Source organism: Ceratotherium simum, chromosome 13, assembly GCF_057802395.1.
Source record: "Ceratotherium simum simum isolate JZ-2026a chromosome 13, ASM5780239v1, whole genome shotgun sequence".
Lineage (NCBI taxonomy): Eukaryota > Metazoa > Chordata > Mammalia > Perissodactyla > Rhinocerotidae > Ceratotherium > Ceratotherium simum.
The window spans coordinates 21,234,473-21,258,417 of NC_141912.1; the positions used below are offsets into that span (position 1 = coordinate 21,234,473).

Sequence of the window (23,945 nt, forward strand, 5' to 3'; positions counted from 1 at the left end):
GAGCAGAATTGAAGCAGCTGTAGGAGCCGGCTTTTCTATCTTTATCTCTCAAGGTAAACAAGATTCTGTTTTTTAACGTGTTTGTTTTTTTCTGAGTTTCTATTCTTTTATAGCTTCAGTTTGCCATATTCACTACCTTAAGGCCCCAACACTGCCTCACAGCTTCCTTCTCTATGCTGGTTTTGATCTTCAGCAATGACTACCAATTGCTTATTTTCTCTATGCTTCTCAATTAAAATCCCAGAGAAAGTGAATTGTGTTGGCCTAGATTACTAAGTCGTAGGTTCTGTATAGCTAGTAGGTTGACTACCTCTGGTCAATATCCACTCCTACCCAATCATTTACAGAGGGAGGGGAGGAGATTTCATTGTTTTACACAGGGCTGCCTCTTCCTCAGGGGTTGTGGACAGGGACATTTCACTTAGCAGGATCTGCATGCACAAAGGTATTGCAAATAACATGTTAATATAATAGCCTAAGAGGAAAGCAAACCTTATTCCTCAAGACATGGTACTGCCCACCAGATTTGGAGGACCATAAAGAAATCCTCATATTTGGTGATGTCAACTCAGTATCTTGGAAATCATCCACGGTGGGAGTATTTACTCCATGGGAAATCAGCAAACACTACAAATAAGAGCTTTCCATCTCTGCGCTACCCACCAGCCCCCACCCTCCTACAGCTGTTTTACCAACACACTATTGCCTCTTACCCAGTAATTTCAGAAAAAAAAATTCTATTAACATGGGCCAAGCACTCATTGCTGAATCTATTATTGTGGCCAGAGAGTAGATTAAACAGGTTATCCAGGCCCAAAACTTCATAGAACTAGTGTGTTGGTCAGCCCTGTTGGAACCGCAAAGACAAAGTGGAATACAAGTGGTTTCAAAATAAAATTAAGAATGTTAGGGGGCCGGCTCGGTGGCGTAGGGGTTAGGTGCATGCACTCTGCCACAGCGGCCAGGGTTCGGATCCCTGGCGCTCACCGACACACCGCTTGTCAGGCCATGCTGTGGCAGTGTCCCACATAAAGTGGAGGAAGATGGGCACAGATCTTAGCCCAGGGCCAGTCTTCCTCAGCAAAAAGAGGAGGATTGGCAGATGTTAGCGCAGGGCTGATCTTCCTCACACACACACACAAAAAGAATGTTAGAAGAGAGAGTCATGAATAACGAGCATGCAAAAATCACAAGGCAAGGCTCTTGAAAAATCTGAGACATGTTTCGATCCAGAGAGCAAAATGGAATATGGCAAGCAGTTAAGGTCATGAAAGACTGCAGGACACTGGAGAATTGCATTGATGTTACTGGTTATATTTTAATACTCTAAAATAGAATTCTTTATTACTTATTTCATTCATCACAACTTTTCTAAAGTAAAATAAACATTAAGTGTAAGTAAGAGAATATAAGAATATACAAGTTTATTTTTTCCTCTAGAAAATCTTAGAAAATAAGAATGACATCTTCTATACTTTATGATCATAATTTAGTGTAATTTACCTATTAATTATAGATAGAGCACTCAATCTTACAATCACATGGGCATTTCCCCAAATGCTCCAAAATTAGGTTGTGTGTGTGTGTTCAACTAAAGAGAAAACTTAACAGCATTCAATGGTTATAGCTTATTCAAGTCCACACAGTAAGGCCTGTTGGTTTGCGCCAACTAACGTGAGCTCACGTAACCACACTTCTTGTTAAAGTTAGAGTAATACAGAAGTAATGAACAACATTTGCTTATGGGTCTCCTATGGATACAAATGGAATCATTAGAAGGTAGCTTCACCACAGAAATCATTCCTACTGGTTTACTGAGGAGTAAAACCTAAATGCAAATAATACAGCATCTTGGCATCTTGTATTTGTCCCAGCTGACGCTAAATGTTGCCAAGATTCACAGAAGTTCCAAGGGTTCACATGTGATACAACCATTTGACTACACCAACTTCATGTTCTCATGAAGCGTTGAAAGCATAGATAGAAAGTAGTTAGCTTGTCACCCCCCACCCCCAATAAAAGGGCATTTCTCTTTCTATTGTTTTCTGTATCCCTGGACTCTCCTTCACCAGAATCAAGAATTTGGTAGTGTCAGGGACAGATGAGAGCAAAGATACAGAAAACTCCTTGATTATATTCTACACTTCTGACCTTCAAATATACCCAAACAAGACTGGGATTTTCCCACTCCTTTTTGCTATATGTCCCAATAGAAATGCCAAGTATAAAAACAAAGGTACCTGCAGTGATTTAAAGACATTAAATAATCAACCAATGCCAATCCTTCCTCTTTGACTATTGATCAAGACTATTTCATAGGAAAAGTAATAAAGATATTCACCATACTTGTTAATAAAAATTCACTGATACTAAATAGATTGAGGAGTAGAAAATTAAAGCTGGACCCACTCAGTCTGTATTGAGACTACGTGACAAGAGAATACAGTCACAGTGACCTTTTCACTGTCTCTGCTGAATTGACTTTGATATGGTTCCTTTCAACCCCTACAGGAACAAGAAAACCACCTCCTGTGGAGGTTGAGACTTACATGGGGTCTCCCACCCTTGCTAAGGTTCTGGCTCAAAAGAAAGGTCAGGAAAGCTGCATACTGATCACATTCTAAACCTATTCGCCCAGGACCCAGTGGAAACCTGGATTAATGAGATTGATAAACTCTGACTTAACCTTTAGGACAGTTAGAGAAAAACACCCCATGGTGATCATTCACGGCCAATAGGAGAGGCCATCACCAACCCTCAGCTCTCTTAACTGGCTATTGTTCCCAAGACACCTCTGAATCACAATAAAAAATGGTCAGTGTGCAAACCTTCCTTTCTTCCTCTTTCCTTGAGTGACAAGGGGACAAATAGGTCAACATTTCCATAACAAAGCAATATGTCAAAGTTACTAGAATGTTATGCTTATCAAAATTATTATTGATAAAGTATGTTTATCCATGCCCACATCATGACAATTTTATGTTCAAATGACTCATTTATGTCACACTGGTATCTCTAATGTTTCTTTTTAGTTCTTCAACTCAGGGTGAAAATGGGAATCAGTCATAAAATGTTCCAAGTATTTGGGGGAAAAAATCCCATTTTGACAGAAACCCAAACAATATATGCATACTGTTTGTTCATAATGAGAAAAATAATATTTGACATATAAGAATAATGACCCTCCAAAGATGTCCATGCCCTAATTCCTGGACTATGTGAATATGTTATCTTATGTGGCAGAAGGGACCTTGTAGATTGTGATTAAGAATCTTGAGATGAGGAGATTAATCTGAATTATCTGTATGGTCTCAATATAATCACAAACAAAGGGCTTATAAGTGAAAAAGGGTGGCAGAGTCAGAGTCAGAGGAGGAGATGTGACAACAGAAGAAAAGTTAAGAGTGATGTGAAGGCTAGCTTTCAAGATGGAGCCAGGGAATGAGGGCAGCCTCTAGAAGCTGGAGTAGGCAAGGCAAGGAATTCTTCTAGCCTAGACCCTTCAGAAGGAATCTACCCTGACAACACTTTGATTTTGGCCCTTTGAGACCCATTTTGGACTTCTGATCTCCAGAACTATAAGTAAATACATTTGTCTTGTTTTAATCCACTAAATTTATTGCAATTTGTTACAGCAGCAATAGGAAACTAATACATGGTCTAATAACTTATCATTAAATCATTGCAAAGAATCTATGGGGCAATATATATAAACCACCTAATTTATTGCCCATTGTTAAAATGATTGTCAATAAATCTTAGTGGACCCACCCTTAACTTTTCAAAGAATTAGGCCACCTTTGGACTCAGTGAAGACCCATGACTAAAATCTAATTATTTCCTACTTATATTCAACACAGTCCATGTTATCTGCCTTAAAAAGTATTTGCAATTGCATCAATTTTTAAAAATCTGTTCCTCTAAGATTAAGCCTACTTTATTCAGTATGTTACCTAGTTCATTGTTGGCAATCAATAAAACAGTATTCAGAAACTAGGGATAAGCTATAAAGATCTACCCCTTTGTGATTCTAAAAACTAAAACCAGTAAATTCACATTTTAAAAGAGTTAGGTGACTTTTTAAGTTCCTCAAAATTGAGTGAGTTATTTAAAATTGGCACTAGGGGCAAACAAAATGACCAAAGAAATATGTCTATATTTTTATTTTAAAAGAATCTGATAAGAATAAAATGTTTCACTATTGCATGAAACTTAGGAAATTTTAAATACTGCTTTTAAACATCACACATATGAACTCAGAAATGTTATCACTCTTAATTATCACTAGTTTATATAAAAAAGAAGCTTTGATATATTTCTTTGATATATTTATCAGGAAAGAGAATGCTTTTACTTCTCTTGCATTTGTTCAAGAAAAATTCTAACCTCAGACTACATCTGTGCATTTGGAGATAACAATAATATTCTTTCTATCATCCAGGAAAAAAGCAAATATGGGAAGCCAAGTGGATATTAATATATAAATTTAAACACCTTCATGGGAGGATTAGGGTGGGACTAAAGCATGTTGTTTTTTTGTATACTACAAGATTTTTCACTAAGAGAGTCAGTAAATCCTTGCTACAACTTGGAATCATTATTTGGAAAATTTTAGAAGTAGAGACTTCAAGAAGGAAAATAATTTGGTTGCAACCAGAGTATTTGGCCTGAGCCCCATTTGTACCCTGCAGGTGACCTGATGGATGTCACACTTTCACAACTGTACAATCTCTACCTTCAGGTCTACAACTGAAGTCCTAATTGCCTATACAATTTAGGCAAAATCGAGCAACGAGCATTTTTTTAAGCAAATTATCTATGCATAGAGTAAAACATTGGTTATTTCTAAAAATTTTGTGTTTATATGCTTGCAGATTAAAAAATATATATACTATATAAATATACACAAAATTATGATCACAAAGGAGATATTCTTTTGTAATCTGCTTTTTTCTGCTTGAATCTATATGTCAGTCCTTACTTAATGATGTTAATTTGTTTCTGAATACCCCACTACTACATCAAAAGCATTAAATGAAAACATATTTCCATTACTTTTATTGGGGAAAAAATATGATATATTTAATTCCATCCCCGTTTTTGCTGACAGAAAAATATTTTACTTGAATAAGTTTATATTAATAATCAAGGATGATTTGGAAGTAAATAGATACACTTTGTATGTAAAATAAAATGCAATGAAAGTTTATTTTACTCACCTTAGGAGGAGGAAGAGACCTCATGGAGAGTGATGGGTAGTCCAGGAAGGGTGTGAATATGTTGCTACAGAAGGTGTTTCCTTTCTACATCATTTTCTTCACCCGGTTTTCAACCCTTTTGGTCCTGTGGTCATCTTGTACTTCAACGGCTCTTACAAATAGAGTTATAGCGCAGAGAAACACCTTGAAGGCAAACAAAGTTCAAAAATGAGGGCGCTTCCAAACATGAGGACGTGGCACCAATGCCCAACGGTCGAAGAGGCAAATGCCTTTCACTTGACCTGGCTTCTGGGCAAAGGCACTCCAAGCAAAACGTTGTTCTTTGGGCTCATCCAAACATGAGGCACCATTCAAGTATGTTTCATACAACATTCTTCTTACGGAACCAAGTGGGCTCGCCCCTGGTGAGTTAAATAAAACTCTACACTAGTGGAAGTTGTCTCACAAAGTAAAGCATATTTGCAGCAAATAGGAGGCCATGAGGAATCATTTCCAAAGTCATGGCATCCCCAAACAAAGGGAAACAGGAACTTTTATTTCAGGTGGGGAATGAATATTCAAAAGGGAGAGGAGTGTATTTGCTTGCACAGGCTCAGTTGGAGAACATGCTTCCACATAATGAGGCCTAAACTCCTCCTGGAGAGATCTTTGCCTTAAAGATAAGACAAAAGTCATGGGCATAGCTCTTGAGGTGAGGCTTGGTCAGTTTCAGGATGGTTGGTGGTTACAGCTCCTTAACATACAAAAGGAAAAGAAACAACTTGGAAAAACAGTGAATTGCTTCCAAACCCACCTTTGAGTTTCTCAAGGCACCTAGTCGGTGACATTCTCAGACCAGAATCTGTTGTATTAAGTAGACTATCCCTGCCTGAAACAATTACATTGAAATAGTTCTTCTTATAGCATATTTATTTTAGCAAGTTTTTGGATAAATTTCTTAATTAAAAAAAGGAAGAGGAGTTGCTTGAAAAATGGTAAAGCTTTGCAAGCACTTTCAGGAGAAAACTTTATTAACTGAAAAGTCTTTATGTGAGATCAGTGTATTGTGAGTGTAATTAGTTAGAGCTATTACCAAAAGTATAGACCATGGTCTTCTCCCTCAGGAACAATCCAGTTTAGGAAACAAGACGGTATTCCATCTATGCACAAGAATGGCTGTGAGAAAAATTATTTGAGAAACACTGAGGAACTTTTTGGGGGATATGCAGCAATTGGATAAAAACTTTTAAAAACATTCATAACATTATACTCAATAGTTCTACTTCAGAGAACTTAAAAACAAGATTAGAAATTTATGTGCATGTAAGATTATTGCTGTGTTCTTTCTAATAGTGAAAATTTGAAAACAATCTGCATGCCTAAATAATAAAGAGATTTGTTAAGTAACTCATGGTGCATCCTTATGCTGGGATAATTCAAAGCCATTAAAACATATCTTAAATAATAGATAACATATGAAAAGGGCACTTTATACATTGCTAAGTTAAGACAAAATCAGATTGCAATATATTTAAATCAATCTCAATTTTGCAAAATCTCTCTCTAGAGGTAGATTTATTCTTAGAGAAGTTTGAACAGAAATAAACCAACTATTAACTGTGGTTTTCCCTACTCTGAAATTTTGGGTGATTAATATCTTTACTTCTTTCTGTATTCTCCGATTTTTTTCAACAATTAACAATACTTTAAAATTTTTTAAATAAATGAGACATTCATTTGAAGTAGTGTCACCGACTAGCGACTAGCAGCATCGAGAAACTAAAAGGTGGGTTTGGAAGCAATTAACTGTTTTTCCAGGTTGTTTCTTTTCCTTTTGTGTGTTAAGGAGATGTAACCACCAGCCATCCTGAAACTGACCAAGCCAGGATGTAACCAGGAACAGTCCTGAAACTGATCGAGGCTCCCGGCAAGAGCCATGCCCATGACCTTTGCCTTATCTTTAATGCAAAGATCTCTCCAAGAGTAGCTTAGGCCTCATTATGTGGAAGCATGTTCTCCAACTGAGCCTGTGTAAGTGAATACCCGCCTCTCCCTTTTGAATATGCATTCCCCAACCAGATAAAATTTCCTGCTTTCCTTTGTTCGGGAACGCCACGACTTTGGAAATGATTCCTCATGGCCTCCTATTTGCTGCAAATACACTTTACTTTGTGCGACAACTTCCACTGGTGTAGAGTCTTATTTAACTCACCAAGAGGTGAGCCCCCTTGGTTCGGTATCAGTAGTTTTTAAGATAGTCTGCTGTAAGAGAAGACTGAGAAAGAGGCTCAGGTAGGAATTATATTTTGAAGTAATGTGGGCTTAAAGTGATCCGCATGTTGATTAAGAAGTTGGTAGTTGAAAAGAGGACTGTTTCTGGGGAATTTCAATGTGAAAATTTAACCAAATTATTCAGTGAAAAGTTATCCAAATGCTCAAAGTAGTAGTTGTTGAACATTTATTTTTAAATAGACAAGGAAATGGATAAATTCTGGTTTTCTCCTAAATCTTTCACTTTGGTTAGTTGAATAGTTTTAAAATCTCTGGACTTTCTGTCTTAAGATCAAGGATTAAGTACTTTTTCATTGTTAAGTTCTCTGAAGTAGCCATCATAGAACCTTGCTCAAAATGATTTGTAATTCCCGTTTGTGAATTTCATCATTAGCAAAGCCTGCCATATCATTTTTCCACGTGGACGTAATTGAGGAGGTCTGATGTTGGCCCAGGATTTGGGTTAATCTAAAGTGACTGGTTGCTCAGCCCTATTATGTATCAATAATAAGTACGTTTCGTCTTCCTATGCTTTGTTTTATAAAAGTAATGAGATGTGGAATTAATTAAATATTTATGAGTCAGCTGTACTCGTAGATGTGCACATAATATTTTGAATTCAAACCCTTAGTATGCAATAAATGAATTCAAACCCTTTATATGCAATAAAAAAGAGAGGCAACGAATGTAGAATTTAGAGATTTTTTTGGTTCAACATTTCAATATACATTAAAATGAATTTAGCATACTTTAAGGTTTATTTCAAATATTCAGTGCACAGAGTTTTGGGGGTTTTTTTAAACAAGAATATAATAAATACTGTATTGAGAATTCGCATGCCCAAAGTTCATAATTATCTCAAAGCATATTTTCACTCCAGGCCACCTGGAAGCAAAATTATAAAGCAGAGAACGTTTGCAGTTAGCATTTCCGTCCTATTACTTTTCACCTTTGGGAACGAATCTATTACCCTAGGCCCAGAGCTAATCAGGATGCTCAGACAGCCTTTTCTCTTCACCTTCAACGTAGTTTTTCTGTCTGTTCCAAAGGACGCAGTGCTATGCTTTCCTGATAGTCCTGATTTAAAAGTAAGTAACTGCTTTTCCCTCCTGACTTCAAGCCACTGTTCTCTGTTTGAAATCGAGTTATTCACGTATTGAGTGATGATCCCTCACCACTAACCATGCAGAAAGCATGGTGCACAGTCTTTAGCACTTACACTTCACATAGGATCAGAAGTTGCCTGAAATAAATATGCAATCCTAGCTATGTAGACTGGCTTTGAATGTAAAAAATGAGAAATTTTCTTCTGGTGCTTATAGCTGAATAGCTCTGATAGGTTTCCGTACAAGTGGAGCGGGGACTATAACCAAAATTTCATGGGAAATGACGCTACTCTGAGTAATTCAACTGATGTTACTTTCTACTATAAAACTGAGTTCCAACTGCCCAAGACATCGCAGATACAAGATTCATTTTCCTCCAGTTCACCATTATTCTTGCCTTCATGACTTTTTCTACTGTAGTTACGGCAGAGCCGTCCCAGGGGATCAAGATATCATTCTGTCCTTGTTGAATTGTATCTTTAAATATGTTTTGGGCTTTCCTCGTTTTGTGTGTGTGATTTTGTTAGTTTACTTTTAGAATTGGTGTGGTTTAGAAAGAAGGAAAACATAAGGGCACCTGAGGCTATTTTTAAAGAACTAACACAACTGGGTGAAACTAATTTTAAAAGAGGAAGTAGGGACAAGAGGAAAGATGCTAAGTAAAGGTTCTATATAATTTATGTTTTATAGAGTGGCTTTTGCAGCTAGTTGAAATGCTGAGAACTTTATGCGGTATTTGTCTTGCTGCCTTCTTCATCTTGGCTCCTTCTTAATTTTCTGTTTGGTTCACCTTATAAATTAAATTTGACCAATGAAACATTGACATAGGTACCTAGTGAGAGATCAACAATGAAAAAAAATAACATACTTCCCAGATTTATGCCTTTGGCTTACAGGTGTCCCTGTGGAAATCTTGAGGTCATGTTATAAGGAACAAAGGAGCATTGAACATGAGGTAGGAGAATTGCTAGCAAAATTGATCTAGAACAACTCTCTCAGTCATTTAAGTTTGGACAGTGTGTTAACTCATAAGATGAAGACTAACAAACAACCTGAACTAAATAAACCCAATTTCCTAAAAATACTCAAAAGTATATTATTGATAATAAAATAAAAAGTACAGTTCCTCTTTTGCTAAAACTTATGCTCTTTGTTACTATCTGCAGGTATAGATGGTCATGTCCCTGGCTCCTAAGATGTGTTAGCAGAGGTGAAGACACTGACATTCTGGAAAAATGAGAGATTTGCCCAAGGTCACCTAGCAAATTAATCAATGGTGAAAGAAAGAGAGCAAAATACAGCCCCACTTTCAAATACTTGGCAGATACTCAAACAAACTATAAGTCCCAATGTATGCTTATATGCATGCTTATAAACCCAAACATATATTTAAAAATAAGCCTATTCTCTTATTTATGTGCATTTTTTAAACTTTTTGTTTCACAGTGATTATAAACATACGCATATTTGATATCTTTTTTTTTCAAGAAATCTGTAGAATCCAAGTATTTCAGAACTTCTAAGATTCCCTCAGCATTTATGTTGTTTGTAAAGTTTGAATCTAGGAATATTTTCTCAAAATCCTGTCTAGTGATATAATCTTATTAGCGAGAATAATAATAATACACTTTATTAATAAAATGCTCTCCCAAGCCACACATATAAATGCTTCACTACTAATTTCTTAAAAATCAGTTAAGTTTCTACATCTTATAGGTTATTGTGCTTGGAACTAAAGTTATAACAAAATAATAGGCATGGACTTGCGCCACAGTTCTTACAGTTTACTTGGTGAAATGACATTTATTTATATCCTTGAAAAGTTCCATGTCCAAACACACAGTAACTTCTAGCACTCTCAGTTTCTGACATTGTCTAAATTCCTACTTGTGGGAACAAGACACAACTGGCTAGCACAAGTTAAATGCCAAATAAGCAACACGAAAAATAAAAGCACGACTGAAAATTGAAAATAAATCTACTTCTACATTTTTTATAAAATGTCTCACAGTTCAAACATAAAAGATTTCAAAGCTTTAAGAAATGAACATTCTGTACAAAATGTAGAGACAGAGCTTGAGTCCTGGCTCTGGCATATATTGTCTGATTTTTGAAGAAGTCATTTGACCACAACCATTATTTCACAATAGAGTTGATATTGGCATTTGGAGCAGGATAATTCTTTGTTGAGTCTGCCTCAAAATCTGCAGGATGTTTACCATCCCTTGCTCCTGATATCAAATGTCAGTACCACCTTCCATTTATCTTGACACTAATCTCCTCCTCTAAACCCACACATTTTGTCATAAATTGGGTAAGGGTTAGTGATGGGTGGGTGATATCGCCCTTGTGAGAACCTCTATTTTTTGACCATTATGTACCCTTTATTCCCTCACTTATAAATGAGACTTTTAGGTTAGAAATTAATTTACTTCCTTTTGTTTTGAATGTCTCAAATCCCCTAGAGCTTACAACATAAAGTAAAATCACAATGATAGCCTTTTAGATTCTTTGTGCTGATGTTGACATTTTATTTTTATTTTTCTTGTCTCACAAGTCTGACCATTAGGTGTAAAATATGTTTTGGTGGGCATTGGAGAAGGAGGTGATGAGCGGCTAGAAGCAAAGTACACAATAAGAGAAGAAAAAAATATAACCTTCCCTGTGATGCTCATTTCTCAAAATCCTTATATTTCAAAGCACAATACAAATGTCTTCTGAAATATTTCATTTTGTCTTCTGCTTTTTTACCCCCCTCTTAGTGAAATTGTACTGTGTGTATGCTATGAAACTGGGAGTAAAAACAAATTAATTGCGTTAGACAGCAACTGGGCTCCATAAAACAAGGTGAATTTTAATAAAAATAAATACAAAGTCTTACTCCATGGGTCTAACAAATTAATTGTTTAAATGCAGAATAACTTAAGCATTGTTCAGCAGCATGTATTATAAAGACTATGGAAGATTCTCAAAACTTCTATAAGCTGCAACAGCCAAAAGAAAGCTAATTGTGACCATGCATGTGTATCAAAATAAAAAAGGGACTAGAGAAGTATTCCAAGATTTCAGGAATATAAGGCTCTTCTTTCTAAAATCAGAAGGTCAAGTTTCTATCCCGCCATTTTTGTCTTTCAGAGGATTCACATCCTGCTGTGCCCCTCACCTGTTGCCCTGTGGGCTTCTTTCTGGGCCTTAAGTTCTTTATAAACCAGTGGAAGCAGGAAGCAGGGACTGTTAAGAATAGAATCTTGAGTAAGCTCAAGTTGATCTTGGAGAGCTGCCTTTGATCTATCTCTCTTTTTTATGATTTTATATCCACTTTCTTTTATGAAATTTAATTTAGTCATATTCTAAGACATTCTCATTCATTTTGTGATTGAGCTCCATGTTTGTAAATGGAAAGAGGGTTGGGTTGAATACATAAAGGTAGGTGACCTTTACCCAATGATGGAATTGTGACAGATTTATGATGTTGAAAGGATTCACCTCTGCACAGATGGCAAATCCTAGCATTTCCAGCCTCTGCTACTGCCTAATATCCTTCTGCCACATTGCTCGGCTGCAATGTTCAGTCATTGTCTTCTTGGTATGTTTCAATTGACAGGAATGTTTACAAATGAAATCCTTACTAAAGGTGAAGTAAAACGATTTTCTCCTCAAGGCCTGAATTTAAGAACCTGTCTTTTCTCATAACAGCTGATGACATCTCTGGTGTCTAGGAACAGAAGGGAGAATCCATCTGTTGGCAGGAAGAGAAAAAAGAATGTACACAAGGTACTGTATTTGCAATTTTTTCCAAACACTCGAGACAGGAAATGTTTGAGTTAGAGTGGCAATGTTAAATGTCTAGGTGCATGTTCTTTATTATTGCATGCAAAAGTTGCATTTAGAATGAACTTACAGTTGACACTTTGAATAGTCACTTTTCTTCACCCAAAATCATTAAAAAAAATATAATCTATACTATTAAAGTCAGTTACATGTTGGAAAAATTAAACTAGATAGACAGTGCACTTTAAAATTATCACTGCCATTTAGGAAACATAGTCTGTTTCCACTATCATTTTAGATCCCCTGATGCAGAGAAAAATAATATTGAGATATACCTATTAATTTGGAGTCTTAGGATGTTTCTCTTTATATTTTAGGTGCTTTTAAAATGATTAATTTTGTCTTGGGAGAAAACTATGTGCATACTAGATCCAAAAAACCTGAATCAGCAGAATAACCTGTCTGGCTTCTGTGTATCTCAAGGTCATCATTACCAAAAAAATTGGCTCTAGTGAAAGGCCTGGATTGGATCATTTTAATGATTTGTTACAAAATATATCTGAGCCGCTATAAACAATCTCCCCTTTGTTTAAAAGAAAGAAAACGAGAGAGAACAAGAACAAGTAAAACGCTTCCTGTTGCAAAGTGATCACTCTTGAAAACAATTCATATATTTTTCACAACATTCCTCTTTGACCGGGCACCAGCAGCTACACACTCAGGATGAGGTGTGTATGAGTGTTTGCACACACATGTCAATTTCCTCAAAAATGCTATTGAGCTCATTTGCTTTATTTCTTGCTATATATTTATGTGTCCAAAAAATTATGATTCTTTATAACTATTTTAACTTATATTTTAATAAGTTGAAATGCTGAAAAAACACAAATGGCCGAAAGAGTTACAAAGGATGGCAACTTTTACCTGGTCAAGTTTAGTGCAGTGAAACAGACATCGGACTCCTGGTTCCTTAGTTTACCAGCTACTTCAGGAAAATCGTGCCTGGGAATAAATAAAACCCATCACAGATTTGGTGGGATTCACATAAATGAACATGTATTCAGCACATTAGAGGTGCTCTACAATGGGGGTTGGTTGACTCTGACTCAAATCTAGTCTATTGTTCATGATGAGAATCAACACTATAGTTTAAAAGGTATCCTTATTTGGAGCAAAAAACAAACAAAACATTGGAAAATACACACACAGACACACATATAACCTTAAAAAAGGAACTAAAGCAAAGAGATCAACTTTAATTTGAGGAAAAAAAGACATTCAAAACATGATTCAAGTGAATCATTGCGGGCTTTAAATATGTATCTTCTCGTATAATGTGCTCTATCTAGAACAATGGTGTGATGGTCCTGAACTTGGTTTCTCCTGCTCAAAGCTCTCCTTTGAGTAAAGTAAACTGATAGACTGAGGCTTAAGCTTCACTCTGTTTTTCTCTTCCTACCCTCCAATTTAGCATGATAATGAAGCAGGGGACAGAGGAGTTTAGCCAACAGACAAAAGCACGGGGTATGATTTCCCTAGTCTTTGAACTTCAACTGCATTGCGGGTAAGTGCAGCTTCTAATTCATAGAGAAGAGCCAAAGTGTAGTTTTATTGCTGATAGTTTTGCATTTCACTTGCTTTATATAAATAATAGAAAAAGGCACATGCTATCTTTCTTCTTTACGTTTGCTGAAGCTTCTGTGGAATCTCTCACTTTCTGAATAGGCATTATTTTGAGACAGGTTCAAACTTCAAATTTTATTTTATTTTAGTTTTTAAACTATAAGCAGCAAGTCATCATGTTGTACATTACATCCTCAGAACTCATAGTTGAAGTTTGTACCTTTTGATCATCTTCACTCATTTCCCCCACCCCCTATCTCACCAATCTGTTCTCTGTATCTATGAGCTCAGTTTCCTTAGATTCCACATATAAGTGAGATCATACAGTATTTGTCTTTCTCCCTCTGACTTATTTCACTTAGTATAATGCTCTCAAGGTCCATCCATGTTGTCACAAATGGCAGGATTTCCCTCTTTTTCCTGGCTGAATAATATTCCATTGTGTATATAGACCACATCTTCTTTATCCATTCATTCATCGATGATACTTAGGTTGTTTCCATGTCTTGGCTATCATAAATAATGCTGCAATGAACTTGGGGGTGCAGACATCTCTTTGAGGTAGTGACTTGTTTCCTTCAGATATATACCCAGAAGTGGAATTGCTGGATCATATGGTAGTTCTATTTTTAGTTTTTTGAGGAACTTCCATATTGTTTTCCATAGCAGCTACACCAATTTACATTCCCATCAACGGTGCACAAGGGTTACTTTTCTCCACATTCTTGCCAACACATGTTAACTCTTGTCGTTTTGATGAAAGCCATTCTAACATGTGTGAGGTGATATCTCATTATGGTTTTGATTTGTATTTCCCTGATAATTAATGATGTTGAGAATCTTTTCATCTACCTTTTCTTTGGAAAAATGTCTATTTGGTTCCTTTGCCTATTTTTTAACCAGATAGTTTGTTCTTTTGCTATGAAGTTGTATGAGTTCTTTATATATTTTAAATAATAACCCCTTATTATATGTATGATTTGAAACATTTTCTCCCATTCTGTAATTGCCTTTTCGTGGTTTCTTTTACTGTCAAAAGCCTTTTAGTTTCATGTAGTCCCACTTGTTTATTTTTGCTTTTGTTGGCTTTGCTTTTGGTGTCAAATCCAAAAAATCATCTTCAAGACCCATGTCGAAGAACTTGTCCCTTATGTGTTCTTCTAGAAGTTTTATGGTGTCAGGTCTTACAGTCAAGTCTTTAATCCATATTGAGTAGATTTTTGTGTGTGGTGTAAGATAGGGTCCAGTTCCATTCTTATGGTATTTTTCCCCACACCATTTTTTGAAGAGAGTGTCGTTTTCCCATTGTATATTCTTGGCTCTTTTGTACCAAATTAATTGACCATATATGCGTGGATTTATTTCCAGGATCTCTATTCTGTTTTATTTATCTATTTATCTACGTGTCTGTTTTTATGCCATCAAACTTCAAACTTAAAAAAAAAGTCACTAACTCCGTGTTTCTCCTTTTCATGAATGAGGCAGTAAAAACATCAAGATATGAAGGAGATTCTATTTTTCAAAGCCAAGAAGTTTAAGGAATCCCTTCTCTTCTGCAACCAACCCAGGCTAGTTCTGCTGTTGAGACTTACTTAGTAGGTTAAGACTTAATCACTCCCAAAGACAGCTTTCCCATTTTTAACCTGTGAATGAATCAATAGGATTGTTGGAGAGGATCATCTATGAAATCCCTTTTTTCTAGCATTTAATGAATGTGTTCCAGTAGATGCATTGAGGCCAAAGTTTAAAGGAAGTATACAATGTATGCAGAAGTTCTGTGGAGACATAACCCACCACTTTGCTGCACCTGATGTATTCCAAGAGTCTTCTTGAGGTCACACCCTTTACCAGGAATTTGAACAGCAGTTAAAAAAAAATCCATTCTAGAGCAAGCTGGAGCTCTCCCTCGAGGTCATTATTGCCACTGCCACAAAATTCTGGGGAGGGAGAGGGGGGAACAATACACACAAACACACGCGCACACACACATACTCTACCATCCCTTCCCCACTCCACTACCTGCCTCTACCTCTCATACAAATGGAAAGGTCTCTCAGCCAGCTGGACATAGGCTCCCAGCTGGGCAATACCCTCAGAGGGCAGCTTGTTTTCATTGGCTCTCAGAAACCTGTTTCTGTCAAATGTGCCTGAGTACCTAAAGTGTGCTAGGAACTGGGCTATTAGAAACAACAACAACAAAACTCAAAAAGATTTAAGCTCCCAGCAACTATGGCTCTCAGGAATTGCTTTTAGAGTGGTACTTCTCAAACTTTAATGTGCTTAGGAATTCCTTGGGGATCTTGTTAAAAAGCAGATTCGGATGCATTGAGTCTGGGATGGAAGCTGAGATTCTGCATTTTTCTCCCCCTCTTTCTTTTTTTTTGTAGAAACGTAACTGATTTTTGTATACGAATTTTGTATTCTTGTAACTTTATGGAATTCATTTATTAATGCTAACAGCTTTTTGGTGACGTCCTTAGGGTTTTCTATATATAATATCACGTCATCTGCAAATAGAGTTTTATTTCTTCCTTTTCAATTTGGATATCGTTTATTTCTTTTTCTTGCTTAATTGCTCTGCCTCAGACTTCTAGTACTGTGTTGAGCAAAAGGGGTGAGAGTGGGCCTTCTTGTATTATTTCTGATCTGAGAGAAAAAGCATTCAGCTTTTCACCATTGAGTATCATGTTAGCTGAGGGCTTGTCATAAATGGCCTCTTTTATGTTGAGGTATGTTCCCTTTACACCCACTTTGTTGAGACTTTTTTGTTATGAATGGATGTTGAACTTTGTCAGATGCTTTTTCTGCATCTATTGAGATGATCACTGATTTTTTTATCCTTCATTCTGTCAATGTGGTGTATCACATTAATTTATGGAACCATCTTTGCGTCCCTGGAATAAATTCCACTTGCTCATGGTGTATGATCCTTTTAATATATTGTTAAATTCTGTTTGCTAATATTTTGTTAAGGATTTTTGCATCTATGTTCATCAGGGATATTGGCCTGTAGTTTTTTTTCATGTAGCGTCCTTGTTTGGTTTTGGTATCAGGGTAATGCTGGCCTCATAAAATGAGTTTGAAAGTGTTCCCTCCTCTTCTATTTTCTTGAAGAGTTCGAGAAAGATTGGTACTTGTTCTTCTTTAAATGTTAGAATTCACCAGTGAAGCCATCTGGTCCTGGACTTTTCTTTGTTGGGAAGTTTTTGATTATTGATTCAATCTCATTACTAGTAACTGGTGTATTCAGATTTTCTATTTCTTCTTGATTCAGTCTTGGTAGGTCATAGGTTTCTAGAAATTTTTCTGTTTCTTCTAGATTGTCCAATTTGTTGCCATGTAATTGTTCATAATAGTCTCTTATGATTCTTTGTATTTCTGTAGCATTAGTTGTAACATCTCCTCTTTCATTTCTGATTTTATTATTTGAGTTCTCTCTCTTTTTTTCTTGGTAAGTCTAGCTAAAGATTTGTCTATCTTATTTATTTTTTCAAAAAAACAGCTCTTAGTTTCATTGATCTTTTCTCTTGTTTTTTTTTGTCTCTATTTCATTTATTTCCACTCTGATCTTTGTTATTTCCTTCTTCCTGCTAACTTTGTGCTTATTTTGTTCTTTTTCTAGTTGCTTGAGGTATAAAGTTAAGTTGTTTGTTTAAGCTCTGTTTTTTTTTTTTTTTTTGTGAGGAAGATCAGCCCTGAGCTAACATCCATGCCAATCCTCCTCTTTTTGCTGAGGAAGACCAGCTCTGAGCTAACATCTATTGCCAATCCTCCTCCTTTCGTTTTCCCCAAAGCCCCAGTAGATAGTTGTATGTCATAGTTGCACATCCTTCTAGTTGCTGTATGTGGGACACGGCCTCAGCATGGCCTGAGAAGCGGTGCGTCAGTGCACGCCCAGGATCCGAACCCGGGCCGCCAGTAGCGGAGCGGGCACACTTAACTGCTAAGCCACGGGGCCGGCCCTCTTTCTTTTTTCTTGATGGAGGCATTTATCACTATGAACTTCCCTCTTACACCTGCTTTTGCTGAATCCCAGAAGTTTTTTTATGTTGTATTTCTAATAATCTCCCAGGGGAGGCAATGCTGCTAGTCCTTAGACTCGTTCGTGATGGTTCTTGGAAGAACCACCTCTGGAATACCTTTTAAAGCTGGATTCTTGTTGAGATGTCTAATGGCACTACTGTACCAAACAGCTCTTAATATGTTTTTACCAGGAGTTATTAGTTTCACTATGAGAAGCAAGTCTATGCAATGACCAAATGTAGTTCCATTTTTGGATGTGTTCTCATCTATGCTTTACTCTGCCTTGGGGTAGAGAGTGCACAGATCCTGTGTTTTCACTGGCTCAGAGTGAGTCCTCATATTACCCAAGAGTGCTTTGCCTGATGTTGGAAGCTTAAGTCCTTTGAGAACTCCCAGCAGTGTACAAAGTCAGACAATTTATTGACACAGCCATCTCCTCAAATACTTATCCATCCATTGTTCAAGGGGTACCAGGGCAGGTAATTCCCAGAAACTACCTTGATTCCCCCACTTTTACTCTGCAGGTGTTTTATATGGTGACAGTTTTTCTCAAGTTACACCAAATACAGTATCCAGAACCAAAGTAAGTAATCTTAGAGTTCCAATTTCTTTTTTTAGATTGATTCTTAACACACTCTCCTCTAAGACTGCATCCTTCATTGATGTTACCCTCTTCTACTCTTAGTCTCTGTCATCTTCTGACTTCCAGGTCTTTTCTCTACATTAATTGTAGACTTTGGCTCCTGGTTTATGGTTTTCTTTTCCCTATGTATTAATGCCATCCATCACACCCTTCTTCACATATCCTACACATTATTCCCCTTCTTCACACATCCTATATATTAACCCCCATCTTTAGCTTTTTCTATCATTTCCCACAATAGCTTTTCCAATAATCATTACTCTCTCTGACTCCCTTAGGCCTAGGATTTTTGTTATACTCAACAAAATTCCTAGTCTCCTATTTGACAGAAAATATCAAGTGTCCCAATCAAATTAATATATCTGCATCTTCTTGCATCTTTTCCTCCTGTTCTGACATCTTAAGATGAGAAGTTTCTCCTCCATGCAAAGTTAATAACTTCACCTGAACCCCAATGCCATCAGTGCCTGCCTCCGTGACTCATTGATTATCTCTTCTCTTGTCTAAAATAACAAACATTCTCTCTCCTTTGGCTTATTTTCTTAAGCGTATAATCATTCTCAAAATCCTCCCAACTTAAAAATTTGCTGTGATTTTTCTTTTTAAAGATCACACATTTCCCTCCTTTCTTGAATAACAAAGCTACCTGAAAGAGTAGTCTGAACTTGATGCTTCTAATTCTTTAATTCTCATTCAATTTCTCATCTAATTCAAGAGGGTTTCTGATCCATCATCCCACAGAAACTCATTTTGTCAAGATGATCAAAGATCCTAGTTGCTAAGTGCAATAGGCACTTTTAAGTCATCCTTTTGTACTTTGTGAGGTATTATCACTGTAACTCATTTCTCCATTTTTGAATCTCTTCAGTGTTTTCTAGTTCATCCCTCTTTCCTGAATTTTCTCTTCTCACTCTGACCACCTTATTATTGTTTATCTCTGTCTGAGAGCTTCCCAATATGTGCTCCAGGCACTGTGGTGTTATATAAATGGATTACAGTATAGGATTCATATAAGGGCAGGGCAGCAATCACTGAGATCAAAGAAGTAAGTGAAGATCAAATTTTAGAGAATTGTCTTTCCCATGCAAGAAAATGAGAGCTCAACAAAAGAGTGAAACTATCAAACCTGTCTTTCAGAAACAGCATCCTGATGTATTTGCAGAAGATATAGTGGAGGGAAGGCAAGGCGTGCAGAAAAGAGCATAGTTGCAAGGGCATTACAAAGGCCAGGTGTAATGATTTAGGTGAAAGATTTCAAGGATCTAAATTAGGGTATATTTGTTGATATGATACTACCTACTGAGACCAAGCCACTCAGTTTGTGTTACTTTGTCATGGTAGCCCTAGGAAACTAATACACAAAGCAATATCAATACCTTATATAAATGAACAGGCAGCCTCTCCCCCATCCCACAATACTCAGAAGTACTGAATGTCTGCAGCCTCTGTTTCTATAATTTGGCCAGAACAAGATATGACCTTCTTTTTAAAATGTAGGTAGTAGGGGGGCCAGCCTAGTGGTGTAGTTGTTAAGTTTCCAGTCTCCACTTTGGCGGCCCAGGGTTCCCACGTTAGGATCCCAGCTGCAGACCTACGCATGGCTCATCAAGCCATGCTGTGGCGGTGTCCCATATACAAAATAGAGGAAGATGGGCACAGGTGTTAGCTCAGGGACAATCTCCCTCAGCAAAAAGAGGAAGATTGGCAACAGATATTAGCTCATGGCCAATCTTCCTCACCAAAAAAAAAAAAAAAAAGTAGGTAATAATAATACTTTCATGAGGGAGTTGTTGCAATTTAATGAGTAGATACGTATAAAATGCTTAAAAAATATTAAATGTTCAAAATTGTTATTATTATCATTACTACTATTATTATTCTGTGTGGCACCTGGGAGGGCACATTCACACCTGAATATCTAGTTCTAGGACCTGAGTCCCACAAGATCCCAGCCCTGGTACCCAGTGCATGCTTTCTGCATGACTGACCATGAAACTTGTTGTTCTGTCAGAGGCCAGACACATGCCGGCAGCTACGTCTGTGCCTGGCTTTGGGTCACACATTTTTCCCCTCAGAATGAGCCCTGAAATTGTGATGTAAGTAATGGAAAACAAAACAAACATATGATTCACTTTAGATAAATATTTGTTTTATAAAATTACTCAGCAATTACTTCTTTCATTAAGTAAACTTGTCAAAAAAAATCCAAATTTCAGAAAATAAGAGCTGATTATTCACATCATATAAGAATATTTGTTTTCCAGAATTTCTTTAAGCAAGATATAGAATTTATTTAAAGTTAAATAAAAATAAACACATATTTAAAATTTCTTGGTCAAATATCTAATCCACAAAGACAGTGTGGACACCCTGGCCGTAGATAAAATGTTGATGATCTTGCAGACTAGTTTTTTGCTTTCTTTTTCTCCTTAGAAGTACCTCCTCCTTCATTTAAGGATCTTGGAGACCAATATTCTCCTAAGAGCTCTCTAACGCCTCTTAAATCCTGCTCACAGGATTGAGTCTAATGATATAAAAATTCTAAGTTATAAATGACAAATTTTAAATTTTTGTCATTCTCAGGAATGTTTAAGAAGATCTTACATCATCACGTGCTTCTTCACATATTTTCATGCGTGTGAGTATGAGAAAGGGACATTAAGGTGACCTTGTCGATAAGTTCACTTTATACTTATAAGGGATGAGTGAAATCCTAATGTGGCAAATGACACTTTACTGGCCCTGAGGATTTTCTGCAGTTCTCCAAGCCCCTAACAGACACTGGGGGGAATCTAGTTCAATAATTGCTACATATTCTAGGTGATGTGTAAGCATTTAGAGAGAAATTTTCTTCAGCACCCAATATCTTCATCTTTTCATTCTTTCAATAAAGCTAGAGAACCCGTGGGAATAAAATCAGTTATGAATTTGTTACTTGCTTTATAGACATACCGTGAGAAGAAGTCATAAAGAAAAACAAGTGAGCAGCAAAGTTGAAAGGAAAGCAAGAAAAAAAATCCCCATCAAAAAATATTAGAAGGTTGGCTGTAAGTTGCTGAAGATGTTCTCTGGCTTAGAAAAGCCTGGCTCCTGAACCACTCATGCAGTGGTGTCAAATATTTTATACAGAGCAAATATAGTTTGGTTGAAAAAAGAGAAAGGATAAATAAAAGGAAAGAAAAATAAGAGAATTAAAACACTTTCCATTTGGCTGGTCTTACTGGCAACATGCAAAGGGTGACTTGGTGGTTTTGCAATCAGGAAAGTGTGTTTGTGAAAAAAAGAGAGATTAAGTAAGCGATTAACAGTTTCAGGTAAACTCACATGGCTCTTTCCTCATATTCACACCAGCACTATTCTGAGTTTCTTTTTCAAGGCCCGTATGAACTTATCGATGATGCTGAAGAATGGGAAGGCAGCTTGTTCTCACACGCAGAATAAAACTCTTCTTTCTTTGGTGTTGGAGGTATGTTATTTTATGGATGACTGAACTGTTTTAAACCATTTACACATCATGATATTTTTTCCACAAAAATAATAAAAGAAATAAAGATGGGGAGTTGCATGCTATGCTGCATATAAACAAGAAACGTATCTTCTGGAAGGGACAGCTGAATGATAAATTATATGTCTTTCAGAAGAACTAGAATTTTTTCAAGGAGGGAACGTTCCATTTCCTGAAAATGATCCAAATACTGAGAATATAGCAGTAGCAGTAGTAATAATAGTAGTAATGATAATAATAATGGACGCCTGAGTTTATTTGATTCATGTGGGAAGAAAATATCATAAATCCTTTACATTCTTCTTTATGTATTCATGTTAAACTACCACTAATAAGATCACAAATATGTGATATTTGTCATCCCAATGTTAATGAGAGTAATATTAAGGATGCCTTTTCTTTTCGTGTTTACATAAGACAAATACAGCAGCAAATGGTGGGGATCAGTATTCCTCACTGTGGTGGGGGGTGGTACTATTGACATGTTGAGCTGGACAGTCTGGCACAATGCAGTAAAATCAACATCTCTGGCTCCTGCCCACTAAATGCTAGAAGCATCCCTACCTCCAATCATTAGGAAAACCATGAACACTCTCCTGTCTCCCACACATATATTTGCAAACATTCCCTGTATGGTACTACCCTGGTTGGGAGGCACAGATCTAGAATTAAAAAGCATATTTTCTTAAAACAACAAAGACATTTCTCAAGGAGAGTGCTCATTTTTCTCTTTTAATTTCTTCTTCCCTCCTCCATCTCAAAGAGGCTATCAAGCCTAGAAAAATCCCCTCTAAGAATCAGCCACTTTATCAAAACAGGAAAATTTGTAAAATATCTGGCACAGAATAGATGTTCAATGAACACTGAGTTTCTTTTCCTCATGTCCCTTTTTTCAAGATGAGGAAATGAAGTAAGGAGACATTTCATGCTGAAATATTTTGGTTATGACTTGATTGTTCATTTGGAAAGGGTAAGTCGTTTTCTTACCCATTTTCTTATCAAAAGCAGGCTGTCCACTCTTGTTTTGTCACCTCGATGGACAAGGCATAATTTGTTTCATATTCTTAACATAGAGCCAGTCTTTTCTGGACAAGTTCCAGGCTAATTTCAACTGTAAGAGTTATCAACCATTAAAAGAGGCCGTGTACAACAAGACACCAGCAGTTTGCTGACTGATACAGACTGCTATTTTATTTTTGGAAAGTAGCCTAAAGCTATTAGGGCTCTAGGTTTTTGACAGGCATCATTTATTTCTATTTCAGAAGAAAATATAACTTTAAAAATAAAGTAGCCTGAGGGTTTGGAATCATACTTAAATTTTTAATAAATTGTCAAAAATACTTTGCAGTATTCATATATAACTGGACTAAGCTTTCTGCAAATTAATATGTAAACCACGCCAACCTCATTTACAGTTTGTGATGCAAAAATAGTTAAAGAGCCAGCTATCAAGTTCATACTAAGAGAAGTAGGAGGTGCCACCTGTTTATTCTCTCTAGACAGAGACTTATTATCCTGAATATATTTCTGTCTAGAACTAAACTGATATAGGCCTTCTTTTGGTTGTTTTCAATTTTATCATGCAAATGAAGTTCTCAGAATAGACACTCCAATAAAGCTTGTAATTACCCGTAGGTCACCCATATTTGGTATCGAGAGAGAGAGGAAGAGAGAGAGAGAGAGAGAAGGGAAGAGAGAGAGAGGAGAGAATCCTTTAGTTGAGTTTTCAGTGGTGATATCAATCATTGACTTAGTCATCTCAAAGCAGGTGTCTGAAATGATTATTTCATGACTACTTCTTGGTC

General features: G+C 36.6%; 2 long non-coding RNA genes across 4 annotated transcripts in view; one reads left to right on the top strand and one right to left on the bottom strand.

Moving 5' to 3' along the window:
- Nucleotides 1-23,945, bottom strand: part of LOC147915387 (uncharacterized) — a 130,229-nt gene that overhangs the window by 66,423 nt on the left and 39,861 nt on the right. For both annotated transcript variants that reach the window (XR_015553992.1, XR_015553991.1), the window contains exon 2: nucleotides 5,220-5,402. This is a non-coding gene — a long non-coding RNA (uncharacterized LOC147915387). The remainder of the gene's footprint in view (nucleotides 1-5,219; nucleotides 5,403-23,945) is intronic.
- Nucleotides 7,352-23,945, top strand: part of LOC147915388 (uncharacterized) — a 68,924-nt gene continuing 52,330 nt past the window's right edge. Inside the window, exons 1-7 of one of the 2 annotated variants that reach the window (XR_015553989.1) lie at nucleotides 7,352-7,490; nucleotides 12,272-12,349; nucleotides 12,724-13,074; nucleotides 13,818-13,910; nucleotides 18,517-18,575; nucleotides 21,219-21,273; nucleotides 21,987-22,101. This is a non-coding gene — a long non-coding RNA (uncharacterized LOC147915388). Of the gene's footprint in view, nucleotides 7,491-12,271; nucleotides 12,350-12,723; nucleotides 13,075-13,817; nucleotides 13,911-18,516; nucleotides 18,576-21,218; nucleotides 22,102-23,945 lie in introns of both variants that reach the window. The other variant, XR_015553990.1, reaches the window with a different exon arrangement.